Below are 20,127 nucleotides of genomic sequence, written 5' to 3'. Positions count from 1 at the left end.
TTCACCTGAGACGCACACATGCACAAACAAACATCATTAGATTAGTCCGGAGGTCAATCCAACAACCCTCCACAAAATGCATGTTAATCTTCCTAAATTCCTGGTAATCCTCCTAAATTCCTGGTAATCCTCCTAAATTCCTGGTAATCCTCCTAAATTCCTGGTAATCCTCCTAAATTCCTGGTAATCCTCCTAAATTCCTGGTAATCCTCCTAAATTCCTGGTAATCCTGATACATTTCTGGTAATCCTCATAAATTCCTGGTAAACTTCATAAATTCCTGGTAATCAATCTGTAAATAACATGTAGTATTTGGTAGCATTGCCTTTAAATTGTTTAACTTGGGTCAAACGTTTTGGGTAGCCTTCCACAAGCTTCCCACAATAAGTTGGGTGAATTTTGGCCCATTCCCATTCAGAGCAGGTGTAACTGAGTCAGGTTTGTAGGCCTCCTTGCTCACACACGCTTTTTCAGTTCTGCCTACAAATTTTCTATGGGATTGAGGTCAGGGCTTTGTGATGGCCACTCCAATACCTTGACTTTGTTGTCCTTAAGCCATTTTGCCACAACTTTGGAAGTATGCTTGGGGTCATTGTCCATTTGGAAGACCAATTTGCAGCAGGTAGCCTAGTGGTTAGAGCATTGGACTAGTAACCAAAAGGTTGAAAGATCAAATCCCTGAGCTGACAAGGTGAAAATCTGTCATTCTGCCCCTGTTCCTAGGCCGTCATTTAAAATAAGAATTTGTTCTTAACTGACTTGCGTAGTTAAATAAAGGTAAAATAAAAATGTGTTGACTATCTTTGACAGAGGAATGGGAACACTGATATCAATGAAAAAAAAAAAAAAAATCAATAAAACTAAAATTTGTGACCAAGCTTTAACTTCCTGACTGATGTCTTGAGATGTTGCTTCAATATATTGACATAAATTTCCATCCTCATGATGCCATCTATTTTGAGAAGTGCACCAGTCCGTCCTGCAGCAAAGCACACCCACAACATGATGCTGCCACCCCCGTGCTTCACGGTTGGGATGGTGTTCTTTGGCTTGTAAGCCTCCCCCTTCTTCCTCCAAACATAATGATGGTCATTATGGCCAAACAGTTCTATTTTTGTATCATCAAACCAGAGGACATTTTTCCAAAAAGTATGATCTTTGTCCCCATGTGCAGTTGCAAGCGGTAGTCTGGCTTTTTTATGGCGGTTTTGGAGCAGTGGCTTCTTCCTTGTTGAGCGGCCTTTCAGGTTATGTCGATATAGGACTCGTTTTACTGTGGATATAGATACTTTTGTACCCGTTTCCTCCAGCATCTTCACAAGAGCCTTTACTGTTGTTCTGGGATTGATTTGCACTTTTCGCACCAAAGTATGTTCTTCTTTTGGAGACAGAATGCGTCTCCTTCCTGAGCGGTATGACGGCTGCGTGGTCCCATGGTGTTTATACTTGCGTACTATTGTTTGTACAGATGAACGTGGTACCTTCGGGCGTTTGGAAATTGATCCCAAGGATGAACCAGACTTGTGGAGGTCTACAATTTTTTTTTCTGAGGTCTTGGCTGATGCCTTTTGATTTTCCCATGACGTCAAGCAAAGAGGCACCGAGTTTGAAGGTAGGCCTTGAAATACATCCACAGGTACACCTCTAATTGACTCAAATGATGTCAATTAACCTATCAGAAGCTTCTAAAGCCATGACATAATTTTCTGGAATTTTCCTAGCTGTTAAAAAAACCACAGTCAATTTAGTGTATGTGAACTTCTGACCCACTGGAATTGCGATACAGTGAATTATAAATGAAATAATCTGTCTGTAAACAGTTGTTGGAAAAATGACTTGTGTCATGCACAAAGTAGATGTCCTAACCGACTTGCCAAAACTATAGTTTGTTAACAAGAAATTTGTGGAGTGGTTGAAAAACGAGTTTTAATGACTCAATGACTGAGAAAATATGTAATTATGATAGCTAGGTCTATTTAACCTGAATGGATCATTAGTCATGTTAGCTAGCTAGCTTTTTACTCACCGTTTTTGGTCAGCCACAACGCCTTTCCCATTTGTCCAGCAAAAAGTAATTCCATTCAGCGCTGGCTGCACGGTACGCTAGACTTGCTAAACAGCTGCAACAATCCTCATTGACAAGCTTACCTCATCACTTTGACCTTCTGGATTTGGCGGGAGAATTAACGCAGCATCAATAACCTAGCGTTAACAACCCAACCATGCTCTTTCTGAAGAAAGCAACCCAACTGACTGACCCAATACCTGCAACCACCAGTCATCCAAACAACCCAGTATTTTGTGTAGTGTAATGTAGTGCATATGAATATATTTAAGGGGAGAAATACAGGTTAAATATGTAGTCTACACAATTTCCCAATTACTGTTTGCATGGTCAAATAAGGGGCAAATTATATATTTTTTTATTATTGGAAATAGAGTGACATGCATGTACAGGACCAGTCAAACATTTGGACACACCTACTCATTCCAGGGTTTTTCTTTATTTTTTACTATATTTCTACATTGTAGGTTAGTAGTGAAGACATCAAAACTATGAAATAACACATATGGAATCATGTAGTAACCAGAAAAGTGTTAAACAAATCAAAGTAACCACTCTTTGCCTTGATGACAATTTTGCACTCTTGGCATTCTCTCAACCAGCTTCACCTGTAATGCTTTTTCTACAGTCTTGAAGGAGTTCCCACATATGCTGAGCACTTGTTGGCTGCTTTTCCTTCACACTGCGGTCCAACTCATCCCAATTGGGTTGAGGTTGGGTGACTGTGGAGGCCAGGTCATCTGATGCAGCACTCCATCACCCTCCTTCTTGGTCAAATATCCGTCACTTCCTCAGTTTCATTCCCATGTCTGCATTGATGTTGTTTTTGTTTCTCTTGTCCAGATGCTGTTCTTGCTTTGTTTCACGTCTATTATTTATTAAATCAGCACCTTGTACTTGCATCCCATCTCCCAGCGTCTGTAGTTACGGAACTGTTACACTTACACAGTCTGGAGGTGTGTTGGGTCATTGTCCTGTTGAAAAACAAATGATAGTCCCACTAAGCGTAAACCATATGGGATGGCGTATCGCTACACGTGCAGAGATCATCCGTACACCTTCTATGCGTCTCACAAAGACATGTTGTTTGGAACCAAAAATCTCACATTTGGATTTATCAGACCAAAGGACAGATTTCCACCGCTCTAATGTCCATTGCTCGTGTTTCTTGGCTCAATCTAGTCTTCTTATTGGTGTCCTTTAGTAGTGGTTTCTTTGCAGCAATTTGACCATGAAGGCCTGATTCAAGCAGTCTCCTCTGAACAGTTGATGTTGAGATGTTTCTGTTTCTTGAACTCTGTGAAACATTTATTTGGGCTGCAATTTCAGAGGTGCAGTTAACTTTAATGAAATTATTCTCTGCAGCAGAGTTATCTCTGGGTCTTTCTTTCCTGTGGCGGTCCTCATGAGAGACAGTTTCATCATAGCACTTGATGGTTTTTGCGACTGTACAAATTTTCCAGATTGACTGACCTTCATGTCTTAAAGTAATGATGGACTGTCGTTTCTCTTTGCTTATTTGAACTTTTCTTGACATAATATGGACTTGGTCTCTTACCAAAAAGGGCTAGCTTCTGTACACCACCCCTACCTTGTCACAACACAACTGATTGGCTCAAACACATTAAGAAGGAAAGAAATTCCACAAATTAACTTTTAAGAAGGCACACCTGTTAATTGGAATGCATTCCAGGTGACTCCCTCATGAAGTTGGTTAAGAGAATGCTGAGTGTGCAAAGCTGTCATCAAGGCAAAGGGTGGCTATTTAGAAGAATCTCAAATATAAAATATATTTTGATGTGTTTAACACTTTTTTTGGTTACGACATAATTCCATTTGTGGGATTTCATAGTGTTGATGTCTTCACTAATATTCTACAATGTAGAAAACAAGAGAAACCCATGAATGAGTAGGTGTGTCCAAACTTTTGACTGGTACTGTATATTATTAGGCTAGTGCGTAAAATGTCAAATTCATAGCATGGCGCTCCATTGTGCCTCCGGAATAATTTATGATCATCGAAATTATAGCGGTTGAAATCTAATTCACGAGAAATGGAAACGTGTTGACTCTACCGAGAGTCGCTTCGCTTTATTAGGAAAATGTATGTCAGACAAACAAGGCTATCCCCGTGCCAATGAACGGAAGATAACCCCTTTATAATTATTCCAAAAAGAAAGTCTTTAAAAGTGAAGTTGGTGGTAGCCCTACCTGTCTGCGTTGAGGAGAGTTCGAGTCCGGGATCCACTGAATGAAACTGAATTTGAGTATTCATGGTGCGATTCCGGTAGCCTAACCTCGGAGAAACTATGTCATTAGGCTAACTGATACACATTAAATTAAATATGGTTCCCCGAAACGGAGTCGGACCATGGTCTTCCAATAGACACTGACGCACTGTCCTTTGACATGTTCATCATTAACGGTATTCATGGGTGGGGTTTTGAAATTCGATTGGTTATGAGTCTGACAGCGTTACATAATAAAACGCCTATTGATTATTGATTGGTGGAGTGGTGAAATCAAATCTGTGGAAAAAAATGCTCGCCTATTTAACTGAACAGGGCTAATCCAAGATGACAAAGAGATGATCATAGGCTAGATTTCAAATAATCTAATATACTGGAATATTGACATATACAAGTCTGTACAGATCTCTTGATTGCATGTCAATGGATTACACACATAAAGATGCATAGCTGTGAAGTCTATCCATCTGAAGTGATCTTGTCCAGGATATACTTTTGTAAATAACATGTAGGCGACAGTAGTAGAGAAGAGTGTATTTTTTTCATTTATACATGTCCTTTTTATTGATTTTGAAGGAACACGTCACATTCCCCTCCTATGCTCTCTTAAACCCCAAATCATGCAGCAAAGGAATGACATTCCATGAGAGAAACTATGGAAACTAGACATTATTTGTTTACATTTCCTATAAAAATAAAAAAAACGGACAGTGGAATCGTTTTTTTTTGCCTATGATAATGAAATCAATAATATTCCATTTACTGGACAACCATCCCAACTGCATGAAAACGCTGGTGTTCCAAGTCTTCTTTTTGCAGTTCGACACAGATTGTCAGATCTCACAACACCTGCATAGACGCCCAGCATTTTGCCTTCAAAATAAAAGTCGGCGGTATGACGCTATGTGTAAACTAATATTTTTTTTGCAGCTTTGAATAGTGCATGATGTTAAAATGATGTAAAAAATATAACTACATGTGTGAAAATTCTAAACGAAAGACAATTACTACATTATATAAGATCGATAATATTATAAGGTTTAGCACATTGAGGAAAGGTTGGAGTCTAAGTAAATTAATGTCAAAAACACAATAATAGCCTACTGGTAAAAAAAAGATATACAAATACATACAAATTTAAATAATAAAAAAACATTTTATTCTGATTGTAAGATTCTTGTTTATTTACTGGTGCTATTGTTCAAGGGATGCAATTTTGAAATGTAATGTTTAAGAAAAGTCACTGTATTTTTGTTCTATTGCACAAACAAATTGCACTGTACAGGAAAAATTATTGATTGTGTGTCCATAAAACCAGGGTTCAGTCTACTCACTAGAGTCCCTAGTCCAGTCTACTCACTAGAGTCCCTAGTCCAGTCTACTCACTAGAGTCCCTAGTCCAGCCTACTCACTAGAGTCCCTAGTCCAGTCTACTCACTAGAGTCCCTAGTCCAGTCTACTCACTAGAGTCCCTAGTCCAGTCTACTCACTAGAGTCCCTAGTCCAGTCTACTCACTAGAGTCCCTAGTCCAGTCTACTCACTAGAGTCCCTAGTCCAGTCTACTCACTAGAGTCCCTAGTCCAGTCTACTCACTAGAGTCCCTAGTCCAGTCTACTCACTAGAGTCCCTAGTCCAGTCTACTCACTAGAGTCCCTAGTCCAGTCTACTCACTAGAGTCCCTAGTCCAGTCTACTCACTAGAGTCCCTAGTCCAGTCTACTCACTAGAGTCCCTCGTCCAGTCTACTCACTAGAGTCCCTAGTCCAGTCTACTCACTAGAGTCCCTAGTCCAGTCTACTCACTAGAGTCCCTAGTCCAGTCTACTCACTAGAGTCCCTCGTCCAGTCTACTCACTAGAGTCCCTAGAATACAAATCAGTTTAAACAAAATGCTAGGTCCTAGGAAATGTTGCTGGACTTTTACTGTGGTCAAACAGCTTAAAATGGGATGCCTGGAAACTATACGGTACAAATATAGCACTTTACAGGAAAAACGATTCATACGGAATAACACAAGAGTGATGCTGGCCTTTCTCCACCCATTCCATTGATCACAATGCAAATCACTGTATATGTAATACATATTGGCAACACTCCGTATTATTCAGAACACCATGGAATGACTCCATATATACATTCTACAGACACCCCTGAGTATTTCCTATAATACTTTTACTGTGGCACCCAGAATATGTGTTGCTCTGTAGGCAAATAGGTATTCCATTTGTGTTGATTTGCATTGGGAACATTTATTTGACCTTAGAACATATATATTTTTTTTTACAAATGTAATGCAAATGCAACTTAAATATGAACAAATATGAATCATTGTTAATGTTTAGACAATAGTTGTTCATATATCATGAATAAATACAAGTTATTCACACTTTTTATAATATTACGTGGGGGACTTTTATTTTGAAAGTTTCTTAAATTCCGCAACACGGAAGTACTTTTTTTTTGTGTGTTGCTGACGACAAGCTGGTGACTCCTCGTTACAGGGCGGCAGCTTCGATCGCACATGGCAGACTACAAAAGGGTTGTGTTTCAGATCGCAAAGCGGTTCACAAATATATTCAGAACACACTATGCAGCCGGTCTGTATACCTCAGTGTTGTGTGCAGCCTGTCCGAGTGGTGCGATGCCTTTGGATATACGGCGTAAAAAACAACATTATTTTATTGGGTTAGGCTGAAAGGCTGTAAAGTTGAGCATCCCACTGCTACTGTTCTAGATGACTGTTGGGAATATACAAGTAGACAAGGCAGTGGTTTTGGTTGGACAGTTGGAAAAACTTGCTGATGAGAGTGGTTGGAGGTTGGCCCTTCCGTGGTGATTTAAGGTCTGTTCCTCCATGGTTATAGTTAGTTAGCTCGTAGATTTAGCAAAAGCAGAGTGGGTAGCCACTTTGTCGATGTGCACAAGAGTAACTAACTAGGCACTTTTGCTAACCTTGCCTGGTGGGTTCTTCTAGATTTAGCGAACTAACGTTAACTAGCTCAATCTAGTCAAGTAGCCAACAAACATTCAACACTGAAACTAAAAAGTTGATTTCCTTGCTCAAGTATGGGGATGTGCTTACCGTGCCTTGGTGGACCTGGAAACGACTTGTCCACCACACCAGATCGAGTAAGTAACTTGTTACTGTAGCTAGGTTCATTATTAGCTTGGTTGCTGCCGGTAACTAGCGAGCTACACTTTATATATATTGCCAGCTGTGTATACACACACACACACACACACACACACACACACACACACAATTGTCTATGTTTCAGGTCAACATCGTAAACAAATTGTACATATATTTGGATTCCAAAATGAAACAATGTAACATAAAACAGCATAACCACTAAACACCAAAACAATAAGAATTATACGTTCCCATTCAGATCTCTGCTCTTCATTTCTCATTACTTAAAAAAAAAAAAATTCCTCATTAATTTCATTTAATTAACATTATAATTTTTTTATTTAAATTTTCCTCCCACTCAACATGTTCTGCTTCCTTCCCAGGAGACGTGAGCTGGCAGAGGCCGCTGAGAAGAGACAGAAAGAGGTATGACTGTTTTGGACAAGTTGTTATGACAACCATATACGGTAGGCTTACACTGGTACAGCCAAGGGCTGGTTTCCCGGACACAGATTAAGCCTAGTCCAGGATCGAAAATCATTTTCCATGGAGATTCACCGTTTAGTTATTCTTTTTTTTCAGTCCAGGACTAATTTGTGTCCCGGAAACCAGCCCTATATAGCCCACACATGGTGGTCCTGTGTGGCTCAGTTGGATTAGGGTGTGGTGAGGTTGTGGGGTCAGTTCCCACAGGGATCCTGTACACCACTGTACCATGAGTCATTTAGCTGGGATGAGTGTCTTCTAAGTGGCGTACTGTAGACAACCACTGAACAGTCAGTAGAGCTGGGCGATACAGACAGAAATCCAAATTGTGATAAATTGCCTGAATTTATGTGATAAAGTTTATAGCATTTAATGTGCACCATTTGTACAAACAAAAAAAATCCTTTAAACTACTACTACTAGTTGTATGGTTGTAGCCATCTATTGTTCCATGAACAATCAGTCATATTAGAAAACATTTAATTTCAAAACACATTTCTCTAGTATAGGCTACTTATCGTAATGAACGATATCTGCAAAATGCCTGTGATAAGTGATCGGTATGGTTTATTTGTCCCAACTCTACCAGTTCATCTCAGCAGCCAGCCACTCTCCCAGTCTTGTTATTCGTATAGCATAGAAGAGCTTACTGAGACAGTGGAGTCTGCTGGGAGAAGAGAGAAGGCATCTTATTACCTATCCCTTTTTACACTATCGTGTTAACTGACCGAAAACCCCTACTGCGCTGGCTCCAATCCCTTCCCAGTACGGTTCCAGCAGCTACAGATGTAGGATCTTAATGTGATCACCCTGTTGCAGGAGAACTTGCAGTATATTTGAGATTTAAAAAGTCTTCTGAACTTTGTAATTTCCACTGTGAAATTTCAGACTCGATTTTTCCCGTACGAAAAATGTATCAACGCCTACAAAAAAATATATATATTTAATTATAATCCACATAATAATTCACTTATCCTGTTGCTGCGTGATAATGTTCAGGCTGTAGCAAACTGGCTCAAATGAAGATCCTACATCTGTACGGTAGATGTGCCGTGTAACCAGGTCAGCACACTGCAGCTCGGCTTGATTCGTCTCCGTAGTGTGAAAAGGTTAGCCGAATATAACGAGCCTTGAACCAAGAAATCCAATCTAGAAATTCAATCTATGGTGTTTTGTACCCTTTGTTGCAAGGCTACTAAAGTCTCTTCAATCATAATGTTTAGTAGCTCCTCATAAGACTGGTGGGTATTTTTTTTTTTTTACTGTTATACAGAAATTCTTCAGTCAAAGCCAATTGTATCCAACCCATAAAACATGTCGTCCTACTAAAGCATCGAGGTGAGTATGAAGACCGTGTTCTTAGCTCCATGTTTTGACTCGGCTGGTATTTCCTCCCACCACCCACACGACCCACCTCTCACTTCTGGTGCTGCACACTTTGTCATTCTGTCTTAACTTTATTTTAAACGTTCCTTACCCTAGTTCCAGATCTGTTTGTGCTGTCTTGCCAGCTCCAATGGTTATTGTCACTCCGTTGACCACAGGATTTGGCAAGACGGCACAAACAGATCTGGAACCAGGCTATAACTTATGCTTTTCCCCGACACAACAACACTATATACTGGAACTTAATGCCTCTAACAGATCTGGGACCAGGCCTCTTGCCACATTGGAGGTCATATAATCCAGCATGTGTCAAACAGCTGGCAACTGGGTTCCCACTAGATAGCACAGCCACAAAGTAAAAATTGGCTAAATTGTAAAATTAATTGAAGGGAGAAAAAAAATCTAATTTTTGTTGTCTTAATTTAAGGTAAGGCATAAGGTTAGCAGTGTGGTTATGGTTAGGTTTAAAATAATATTTTTAGATAAATTGTAGAAATACGTGGTGTTTATGACTTTGTGGCTGTGGTAACTAGTAACAACCTGGCAACGGCTATCTGTCTGCATGAACTGTACTGAATGTCTCTCAGGAAGTCTGACAACTGGCTGCCCTGCCCAATGGCGAGCACTATCCTCTTTCAGGAAGTCTGACAACTGGCTGCCCTGCCCAATGGCAAGCACTATCCTCTTTCAGGAAGTCTGACAACTGGCTGCCCTGCCCAATGGCGAGCACTATCCTCTTTCAGGAAGTCTGACAACTGGCTGCCCTGCCCAATGGCGAGCACTATCCTCTTTCAGGAAGTCTGACAACTGGCTGCCCTGCCCAATGGCGAGCACTATCCTCTTTCAGGAAGCCTGACAACTGGCTGCCCTGCTCAATGGCGAGCACTATCCTCTTTCAGGAAGTCTGACAACTGGCTGCCCTGCCCAATGGCGAGCACTATCCTCTTTCAGTAAGCTCAGTTTGATTTGCAACCCTTCTGTATCTAGCGTTTAACCGTACAAATAGAATTACGTTCAACATAATATTTCTAGTCAGATCATGACATGCACATGTAGGCCTGTATTCTAGTAAAACTCTTGTCTGTAAATTCTCTCAATTATGCGAGACCCATTTCTGAAAAGATCAATAAAGTGAACTGAAGACGATGAGTTTCAACTGAACACATAAGAGACGTTAGACTTGTAACAGTGTAGTCAACACTATGGGCCCTTGTCTAAAGTAGTGCACTATATAGGGAATAGGGTTCAATAGGGCCCTGGTCTAAAGTAGTGCACTATATAGGGAATAGGGTTCTATAGGGCTCTGGTCTAAAGTAGTGCACTATATATAGGGTTCTATAGGGCCCTGGTCTAAAGTAGTGCACTATATATAGGGTTCTATAGGGCTTTGGTCTAAAGTAGTGCACTATATAGGGAATAGGGTTCTATAGGGCCCTGGTCTAAAGTAGTGCACTATTATATATCAAATCGAATTTATTTATATAGCCCTTCGTACATCAGCTGATATCTCAAAGTGCTGTACAGAAACCCAGCCTAAAACCCCAAACAGCAAGCAATGCAGGTGTAGAAGCACGGTGGCTAGGAAAAACTCCCTAGAAAGGCCAAAACCTAGGAAGAAACCTAGAGAGGAACCAGGCTGAGGGGTGGCCAGTCCTCTTCTGGCTGTGCCGGGAGGAGATTATAACAGAACATGGCCAAGATGTTCAAATGTTCATAAATGACCACTATGGTCAAATAATAAATCAGGAGTAAATGTCAGTTGGCTTTTCATAGCCAATCATTAAGAGTATCTCTACCGCTCCTGCAGTCTCTAGTAGAGGTCGACCGATTATGATTTTTCAATACCGATACCGATTATTGGAGGGCAAAAAAAGCCAATACCGATTAATCGGCCGATTTTTATTAAAAAAAAAATATATATATATACCGTAATTTCCAGACTATAAGCCGCTACTTTTTTCCCACACTATGAACCTCGCGGTTTATACAATGACGAGGCTAATTTTTTTATTTTTTACAAGATTCATGCCGCCAAAAAACTGAGCACCGTCACATAATGTGACGTAAATCGAGCGCGCTCAAACTTCCCATCATTCTGATTACGGTAGTCATCTTGTCACCCTCATCATGGCAAAGACACGGAGAAATGCATATGATGCAGCTTTCAAGTTGAAGGCGATCGATCTGGCTGTTGGAAAAGGAAATAGAGCTGCTGCACGGGAGCCTTAATGAGTCGATGATAAGACGTTGGAACTGTGCAGATCCGACTGAAAGCCAAAACAATCGCCACCGCAATGAAGTTTGACTTTCTTGGTAGGCTACTGTTTACTGCTATTTATTTTTTATTTTTGTTACACGCCGTGTTTCGTTTAAAAGCCTATTTATTTTTGTTACAAGCCGTGTTTCGTTTAAAGGCTGTGTAAAGTTCATTTGTTTCAATGTACCGCTAGGTACTTGCGGCTTATAGACATGTGCGGTTTATTTATGTACAAAATACATATTTGTAAAAAATTCAGTGGGTGCGGCTTATATTCAGGTGCGCTTAATAGTCCAGCAATTACGGTATATATCATACACACACACATTTTTGTAATAATGACAATTGCAACAATACTGAATGAACAGTGAACACTTATTTTAACTTAATATAATACATAAATACACACACACAGCTCTGAAGTGACAATGATACTGAAGAGTCTGCTTAGGAGACAAATACTCTCAACTGTTTGAATAAAAATAGAGTTTAAGTTACCTGTGATGAATGTTGAAAACAAAAACTTTAATTTCTATATGCAGGAAATCCTATTTTAAATGGGCATGGTAAGAATTGACAACCAAAGTGCGAGTCATAATTCCCATGACACCTTCTAGCAAAATCTGAAAAGCGGTTCCTTCATTTATTCCATAGGATATTTTTAGATTCACTTAAAATAAGGTCTGTGTTTCGTGTAGGCTTACATCACCGTGCCAATTTTATAACTGTGTAGATATCCATAGGACAAGGTAACTGATCAATATTGGCTAAATATAAGCGAAGATAAAAAAAATTGTAGAGTGGATTTATGAAAATATGTTGACAAACGTTACCTTATCCTAGTGAGATTTACACACGGGTATCAAAACGTCGAGGCGGTTTAAACCTGCACGAAACACAGACCTTATTTCAAGTAGATCAAGACATTCTCTATGGAAGACATGAACGGTAAAATAACGAAGGAACCCCTTTCAAATTCAGCCGCAAGTTATTACAGGAATTATAACACGTCGACTATTTCTCTCTAAACCATATACCTTTGACTAATCCGGAAACTATCACCTCGAAAACAAAACGTTTATTCCGTTCCGTATTTTATCTAACGGGTGGCATCCATGAGTCTAAATATTGCTGTTACATTGCACAACCTTCAATGTTGTCATAATTACGTAAAGTTCTGGCAAATTAGTTTGCAAAGAGCCAGGCGGCCCAAACTGTTGCATATACCCTGACTGCGTGCAATGAACGCAAGAGAAATTACACAATTTCACCTGGTTAATATTGCCTGCTAACCTGGATTTCTTTTAGCTAAATATGCATGTTTAAAAATACTTGTGTATTGATTTTAAGAAAGGCATTGATGTTTATGGTTAAGTACACATTGGAGCAATGACAGTCATTGATTGTTTTTTATAAGATAAGTTTAATGCTAGCTAGCAACTTACCTTAGCTTACTGCATTCGCTAACAGGCAGGCTCCTCGTGGAGTGCAATGTAATCAATGCAAGATTGGATTGCAAGAAAAATCTGTCGTTCTGCCTCGTTCCTAGGCCGTCATTGAAAATAAGAATGTGTTCTTAACTGACTTGCCTAGTTAAATAAAGGTTAAATAAAGGTGTAAAAAAAAAAATTGTTATGAAAACTTGAAATCGGCCCCGATTAATCGGCCATTCCGATTTATCGGTCGACCTCTAGTCTCTAGAGTTGAAAACAACAGGTCTGGGACAGGTAGCACGTCCGGTGAACAGGTCAGGGTTCCATAGCCGCAGGCAGAACAGTTGAGTCATCATGCCAGGTAGTCCTGATGCATGGTCCTAGGGCTCAGGTCCTCAGAGAGAGAGAAAGAGAGAATTAGAGAGAGCATACTTAAATTCACACAGGACACAGGATAAGACAGGAGAAGTACTCCAAATATAACAAACTGACCCTAGCCCCCCGACACAAACTACTGCAGCATAAATACTGGAGGCTGAGACAGGAGGGGTCAGGAGACACTGTGGCCCCATCCGATGATACCCCCGGACAGGGCCAAACAGGAAGGATATAACCCCACCCACTTTGCCAAAGCACAGCCCCCACACCACTAGAGGGATATCTTCAACCACCAACTTACCATCGTGAGACAAGGCCGAGTATAGTCCACAAAGATCTCCGCCACAGCACAAACCAAGGGGGGGCGCCAACCCAGACAGGAAGATCACATCACATATATAGGGTTCTATAGGATCCTGGTCTAAAGTAGTGCACTATATAGGGAATAGGGTTCTATAGGGTCCTGGTCTAAAGTAGTGCACTATATAGGGAATAGGGTTCTATAGGGCTCTGGTCTAAAGTAGTGCACTATATAGGGAATAGGGTTCTATAGGGCTCTGGTCTAAAGTAGTGCACTATATAGGGAATAGGGTTCTAGTGGGGACAGAGCCGTGTGTCTGTAGCTGCCATTCTGACCTCTCCATCTCCTCTTAGACAACCTACAGGGATGTCAAAAACCCCCAAGCAGTTGAGAGAAATAAAAAGAATAAGGAGATGGAGAAACAAGAGATGAGACCGTCTCCGCCTGGAGGAGGAGGAGGAGGAGGGATGAAGGTTAGTCCTCATATTTTCAACACAGATTATGTCATGTCACAGTCTGCCTGCAACTTCAGGAGGTAAGTCTCTTAACGAATCAGCACACCTTTGAGAAAGGCAAGACGGCCTAACCTTGTATTCTTTGCTGGCTTATATATATATTTCTTTTTAAATAATAAATTAATCATATAGGTCATTTGTTTTGAGCTAGAATAGTTAAATGATGTAGTCCAAAACATAAAGGCGTTTTAATGTCTCCGAGTACATGAATGACTGAATCTGGTTTATTTATGCCACATCCCACTTGTTGTTCGAATGTTTCCTGTTTCTCTCAACAGATCATTTATTTGTCTACGAGTATGCTTTTCCCCTTTTTGAGGAGATGCGTGAGCTGTGTCTATTCCATCCTTTAATACCATGTTTTCTTCTGTTTTGTAGTGGCAGGTAGGCTAAAGATAGACATGGAGAGATCCTGGAAGTCTCAATGTAGACTGAGGTTCAGCTAACAACATGAAGAGTGTTGGTACCAGTTGACTTGAAAAGGCTTTTTTTTTTTTTGAATGTCAGCCCTTCTACTAGATTTTTTATTTTTAAATGCAAGCTTTTTTTAGAGGCGATTGTGTGTCTGCATCTCAACTTCGTAGGATAGTTTGCCGGGCTTCGACGCTGGTAAAAAAAATAAAAAAAAGATTCTGCTGCCCAATGTTGGCCGTGTGAATCACAGGACATGCCTCCCTTAATGCCAAGATATACAAGAGAATATGCAAGCCAGCCAATGGAGCTTTGGAACAGACAGGGTGGCATAGCTATGAATAGAATATAAACACTCGGAGGAAATATGCTCTCACACTACATCGATAAACTGTACCAGGCGTCTTGCAGTACTCTCTCTCTCTGTGTTCTCTTTGTCCTCTCGCCTTTCTTTCTCTCAGCCATTTCAACTTTGCCAGCTTTAACACCATGGCGCTTACTTCTTTTGCAATTGTTTCAGACATTTTGAACTTTGAGGAATATTCTTGTGATCTATTTACTATATAGTATATTTTCCTTCTAAAATTATTTTATGCAACAAAGTCCTTTTTACTGTTCAAAATAGGCCGAGATGATTCAAATGACATTTTCTATTGTAGATCAGTGTGAAAAGAACTACATTTCCCATAGCTACTGATGAACCACATGAATGTTTTAGAGTTCACGCACCAGCACTATTCAGGTGACTTTTCTATTGTAGATCAGTGTGAAAAGAACTACGTTTCCCATAGCTACTGATGAACCACATGTGAACGTTTTAGAGTTCACGCACCAGCACTATTCAGTTGACTTTTCTATTGTAGATCAGTGTGAAAAGAACTACGTTTCCCATAGCTACTGATGAACCACATGTGAACGTTTTAGAGTTCACGCACCAGCACTATTCAGTTGACTTTTCTATTGTAGATCAGTGTGAAAAGAACTACATTTCCCATAGCTACTGATGAACCACGTGAATGTTTTAGAGTTCACGCACCAGCACTATTCAGTCGACTTTTCACTTTAGTGTTTGATTTTCATATGTCTGTGCAATAAGTTATTTGCTACAGGTTGTAATGGTTTCTATCGGTTTGTTATGTATGAAGAAAATGCTATATTTTAAATGAGGTAAGAAGTTTGAGTCGTGAAAGCCTGATGAAAAAGTGTTTTTTTTATGCATGAATATTTCTTATTTTTTTTCTTCTTATTTCAACCTGTTCAGTAATATTGTTGTCATGACAATGTTCCAGGAATTATGTTAATCCAAACATACACCGGTGTCACACAATGTTCTTTCTTGGGTATGCAGTCTGTTGTCAGGATGGTAATAGGACTACCGTTATTCACCAGGTTTCGGTCCATTTCAGTTCAGGAAGTACACTGAAATTACAATTATCTGCAATGCTTTTCAATGAGGAACATTTTTTGGGGATTTACTTTCTGAATTGAAATGGAATTGACCCCAACCCTGTCACCCACTGGGGCGTACCTGTCCACGATGATAACTCTGCAGATCTGTCATCCACTGGGGCGTACCTGTCCACGATGATAACTCTGCAGATCTGTCATCCACTGGGGCGTACCTGTCCACGATGATAACTCTGCAGATCTGTCACCCACTGGGGCGTACCTGTCCACGATGATAACTCTGCAGATCTGTCATCCACTGGGGCGTACCTGTCCACGATGATAACTCTGCAGATCTGTCATCCACTGGGGCGTACCTGTCCACGATGATAACTCTGCAGATCTGTCATCCACTGGGGCGTACCTGTCCACGATGATAACTCTGCAGATCTGTCATCCTTGCTCCAACAGTGCAGTAATACACATATAAACCAAAAAGTAATAGAAAGGTATTAAGAAATATCAGAACGAGCAATGTCATAGTCCGGAATATACAGTGTGTGTACACTACTTGTCAAAAGTTTTAGAACACCTACTCATTCAAGGGTTTTTCTTTATTTTTACTATTTCTACTGGCCTCTTTCTAGAGATCCGACTTCCCGATTCATCTCGAAAGCACCATAATAGCTCAGAAATGACAGGCTACTTTGACACTGACAAACTGAGATCAATGAAAACGACCTCTTCTTGAGTCCATCAATAGCCAATGCCTAGTTGTGTGGAGACACATATTGTAGGCTACAATATGAGGAAATTATAGTCCTAAAAATGCTTTCCAGTTTCACAGACTCACCCAAAGATGTGCGGCTCACTCGCTGGTGATGGCCAATGCGCTCGTGCCAAACGCCACTCTCTTGTTTAACTTTGTAAAACAAACCATATTTGGAAGTTGATCAAATATTTTGGTAGCAGCTGACATATTAGATTATTCTCATTTTTTAGCAAGAGCCATTTGCTTTCCGACCTGTGTTTTTCCGCGATTGTAGGCATTTTTTAATATTGCGAAAGGCCAGTTTTGTCTGCACACTGTTTGTTCTCTAACATATTCGCCGCGCGTCCCCGGCTGTAGACTACGCCTAGTATTGTACACTCCAATAGGCTATTTATCCTCTGTGGCAAACGTTTAGGCGTTCTCATGGTGTAGTAGGCTATTCTGAATTATTAAATGTATTTCTGAAGACAGCAGTAACTCTATAACTTTGGCACATTTATTTCAATTTCTCATGCGTGCTTCAGCTCCTCCAGAACCCTTCGTATGATTCTATAAGAGGAATGATGAAGTGCGACGCTGGAGAGATGAGAGTTGCAGGCTCATGTCTATCAGAGCAGAGAGAGAGAGAGATTTTAGAAAGGGAATCTCATTCTAGTTTGGTGAGAGATACAGGGGGGGGGGGGGCAGAAAAATTAAGGAAGAGGCAACTAGAATGAACTTTGTTCGTGTTTATTAGAATTTTACATTGTAAAAAGTGACACTTATTTTTCATGCTACGAGAGGTACCAGATCCCGCCAAATAGGGTCCGGAACGAAACAGTCCAAAACGTAGAGGTGCCGGATCTTGTTCCGACAGGATTCGGCTCAAATTAAGCACTTGAACTTGTGTTCCTCCACCTTTCCTTAGCTCTGTTGTGGATTGTGTTTCTGTACGCCAACGGAAAGTCGACAAAACAAAGAGCAAACCAGCCATGTATTGAATACATGGAATTGGATTGGGATGGTACTGATGAATGAATCAGGCACACAATCTGCTTATTTTTGAAATATTTTTTTGAAATCAGGTATCAAATTTGATTTGTAATATTGGTTGGTGAAATATGCTTAAAATGAGTCATTTCCCATAATTCTGTACCTTTGGATAGTTGCACTTCCAATTTTGATCATCATGATTTTAGTGACTGCAAAGAAAATGTATAGATCTACTGGGATTTTTAAAATACAAAACTAACTTCCTGTTTTGTCCGCTTGGACACAAGAGACAAGTATAGTCGCGTTAATCTTTTTTGTTGTTGCAAGCAGTCGTGTTCTTTTGATGAATGTATTTATGTTTTAAAAAGACAACTACATTTTGAAAATCCATTTCCTGTTTTGCAACAGCTCTGTAGGTCTTATGGACGCTGTTTTGAAACTCGACAACCTTGTTCCAAAAAAACTAGTAGGTAAAGACAGTTGTTTCCTGATTGAAATAGTACAAGAGTACACCATGAGGGACTCGTTTCTCTACCAGCAGGTTGCGGGAGGACCACAGTGCGTCCTTCAGACACGTGAGGGTGGGCCAGAGCTTTGTGGAGGCCTTCGGCCCACCCCATAACAGCACGAGCTGGGGCGTTAGGTCTTCCCCTGCTGGCGGACATGAGATCAGGGCCTGTTTTCTTCCACAGGTCCCTGGCGGGTCTCCCAGAGAACATATATTTTCTTATGGAAAAGTTTTATTGTTGCATTTTCTTTGAAAACAGCTCATATATATTTTTGTACATCATATTATACACATAAAAACGGCATTAAAGCATCAAAAACTATTTGAATTTGTTTTGATTAAATGGGTGACTGAACACTATCTAGTGACATAGACTTGCTTAATTAAACGCAATATCCATCATGACTATAATAAACGAACCATCCGGTTGGCTTCGTCTGCTTTTTCTTTACAACGGCAGGGGGTGCACCGTTCCTGGAGGTACTGCAATACCAGGTCGATGCGTGGAGTGGACGGAGCAAGCCCCTATTCCATCTCCCTATTCCAAAAATCAATTTAATATATGGTCCCCAGATAGGGGACGTATCAGATATTAAACTGATAAGAACAGATACTACACTTGATCTTAGCCAAAAGGCCGAGAAGCGATACCGCAATGCTTTCGGGAGGAAGGTGCCGTTCTCAGACACGTCAAATCCGGAAACGCTTACAGCCAAATGAGCTATGTAAACTTTACATCAAATATCAAAGATTATGATGCTGTTAAAAAATGGTGGCATAGATCGGGATTTGATCAACGTCGGGAAAAGACACTTTTCACTGATACAAAGTAACACATTGGTAGGATACAAAGTCACGCGGTCATCCGCCCTCCAATCGGAAACTAGACAAATCCTTATTGAGTTAAAACCAGATTTACAGCTAAATTGGAGTAATAATCTATCAAATACGGGTGGGAGAAACAATTTGCAGATAATAATATTGACATAACATTTTATCTTTTATAAAATATCTCAAGAAGCGTTGATGCCACAAGGGAACAAAACAAATTGTCCACTTGGTGGCGACAGACTTCCACCGACCGTCGCCTTGGGCAAGCTGTTCTATGTTGTCAATAAAATACACTTGAATGTTGAACCACTTGACTTCAATACATACATCATCAACGCAAAAATAGCCTATGTATTTTTAAATCTGTCTGTAGAGCCTTGTATGATAAGGCCATTGTGAGGAGGCCTTTATAAAGTTGCCCTCCTAAATTACTCATACCGAGCCGTGTCTGGTATACCAGACACTGCTGTCGGGGATGCCATCCAGCACCCTGTCCATCAAACGCTCAAAAGTAGCTGGAGCGTTGCACAGGCCAAAACACAGGACCTTGAACTGACAGTGTCCTCTGTTAGTGGAGAACACAGTTTTGGCTCTGGCCTCTGGGGAGAGGGGCACCTGCCAGTAGCCACTAAAATGAGCTAACAGTTCAAACTGAGCATGAAAAGCTTCCCAATCCGCCTTACCGGAATACTTCGGGGTCTTAACAGCTAGGGACGCAACTGGGAACTGGGCGCCGCCATGTTTGTTTACATCCTGAGCCCCAGATTCCTCGTCGACGTCACACCTTCGGTCCGCCCACCAGAATCGGCGCGAAGCAGTCGACAAAGCGCTCATGCCCGCTTCAGCCGCCATCACTCTAATGTCCTCCCTCAAGCGGCCTCTGGGCTCCGACGCCCTGGCGATCTCCTCAGCCAGACCCACCGACGTCCATTCACACGTACCTCATTGGCCATAATCGTCCCCTACCTCCACCTTCACTTTCGGATTCCCTCGAAGCATTTTCAACCCCGTTCTCACCTACGGTAGCTAGCCACAGAAGTCAGCT

At 40.7% G+C, this 20,127-nt stretch overlaps 1 non-coding gene across 1 annotated transcript; it reads right to left on the bottom strand.

The window, feature by feature from the left end:
* Positions 1–18,709: 18,709 nt before the first annotated feature.
* Positions 18,710–18,900, bottom strand: LOC120066833. Its single transcript, XR_005478815.1, has one exon. It is a non-coding gene; the product is annotated as a U2 spliceosomal RNA (small nuclear RNA).
* Between the last annotated feature and the right edge of the window lie 1,227 nt (positions 18,901–20,127).

This window comes from Salvelinus namaycush, chromosome 21, assembly GCF_016432855.1.
Source record: "Salvelinus namaycush isolate Seneca chromosome 21, SaNama_1.0, whole genome shotgun sequence".
Taxonomy (NCBI): domain Eukaryota; kingdom Metazoa; phylum Chordata; class Actinopteri; order Salmoniformes; family Salmonidae; genus Salvelinus; species Salvelinus namaycush.
The sequence above is the reverse complement of the archived record's forward strand: the minus strand, read 5'-3'. Positions and strand labels throughout refer to the sequence as shown.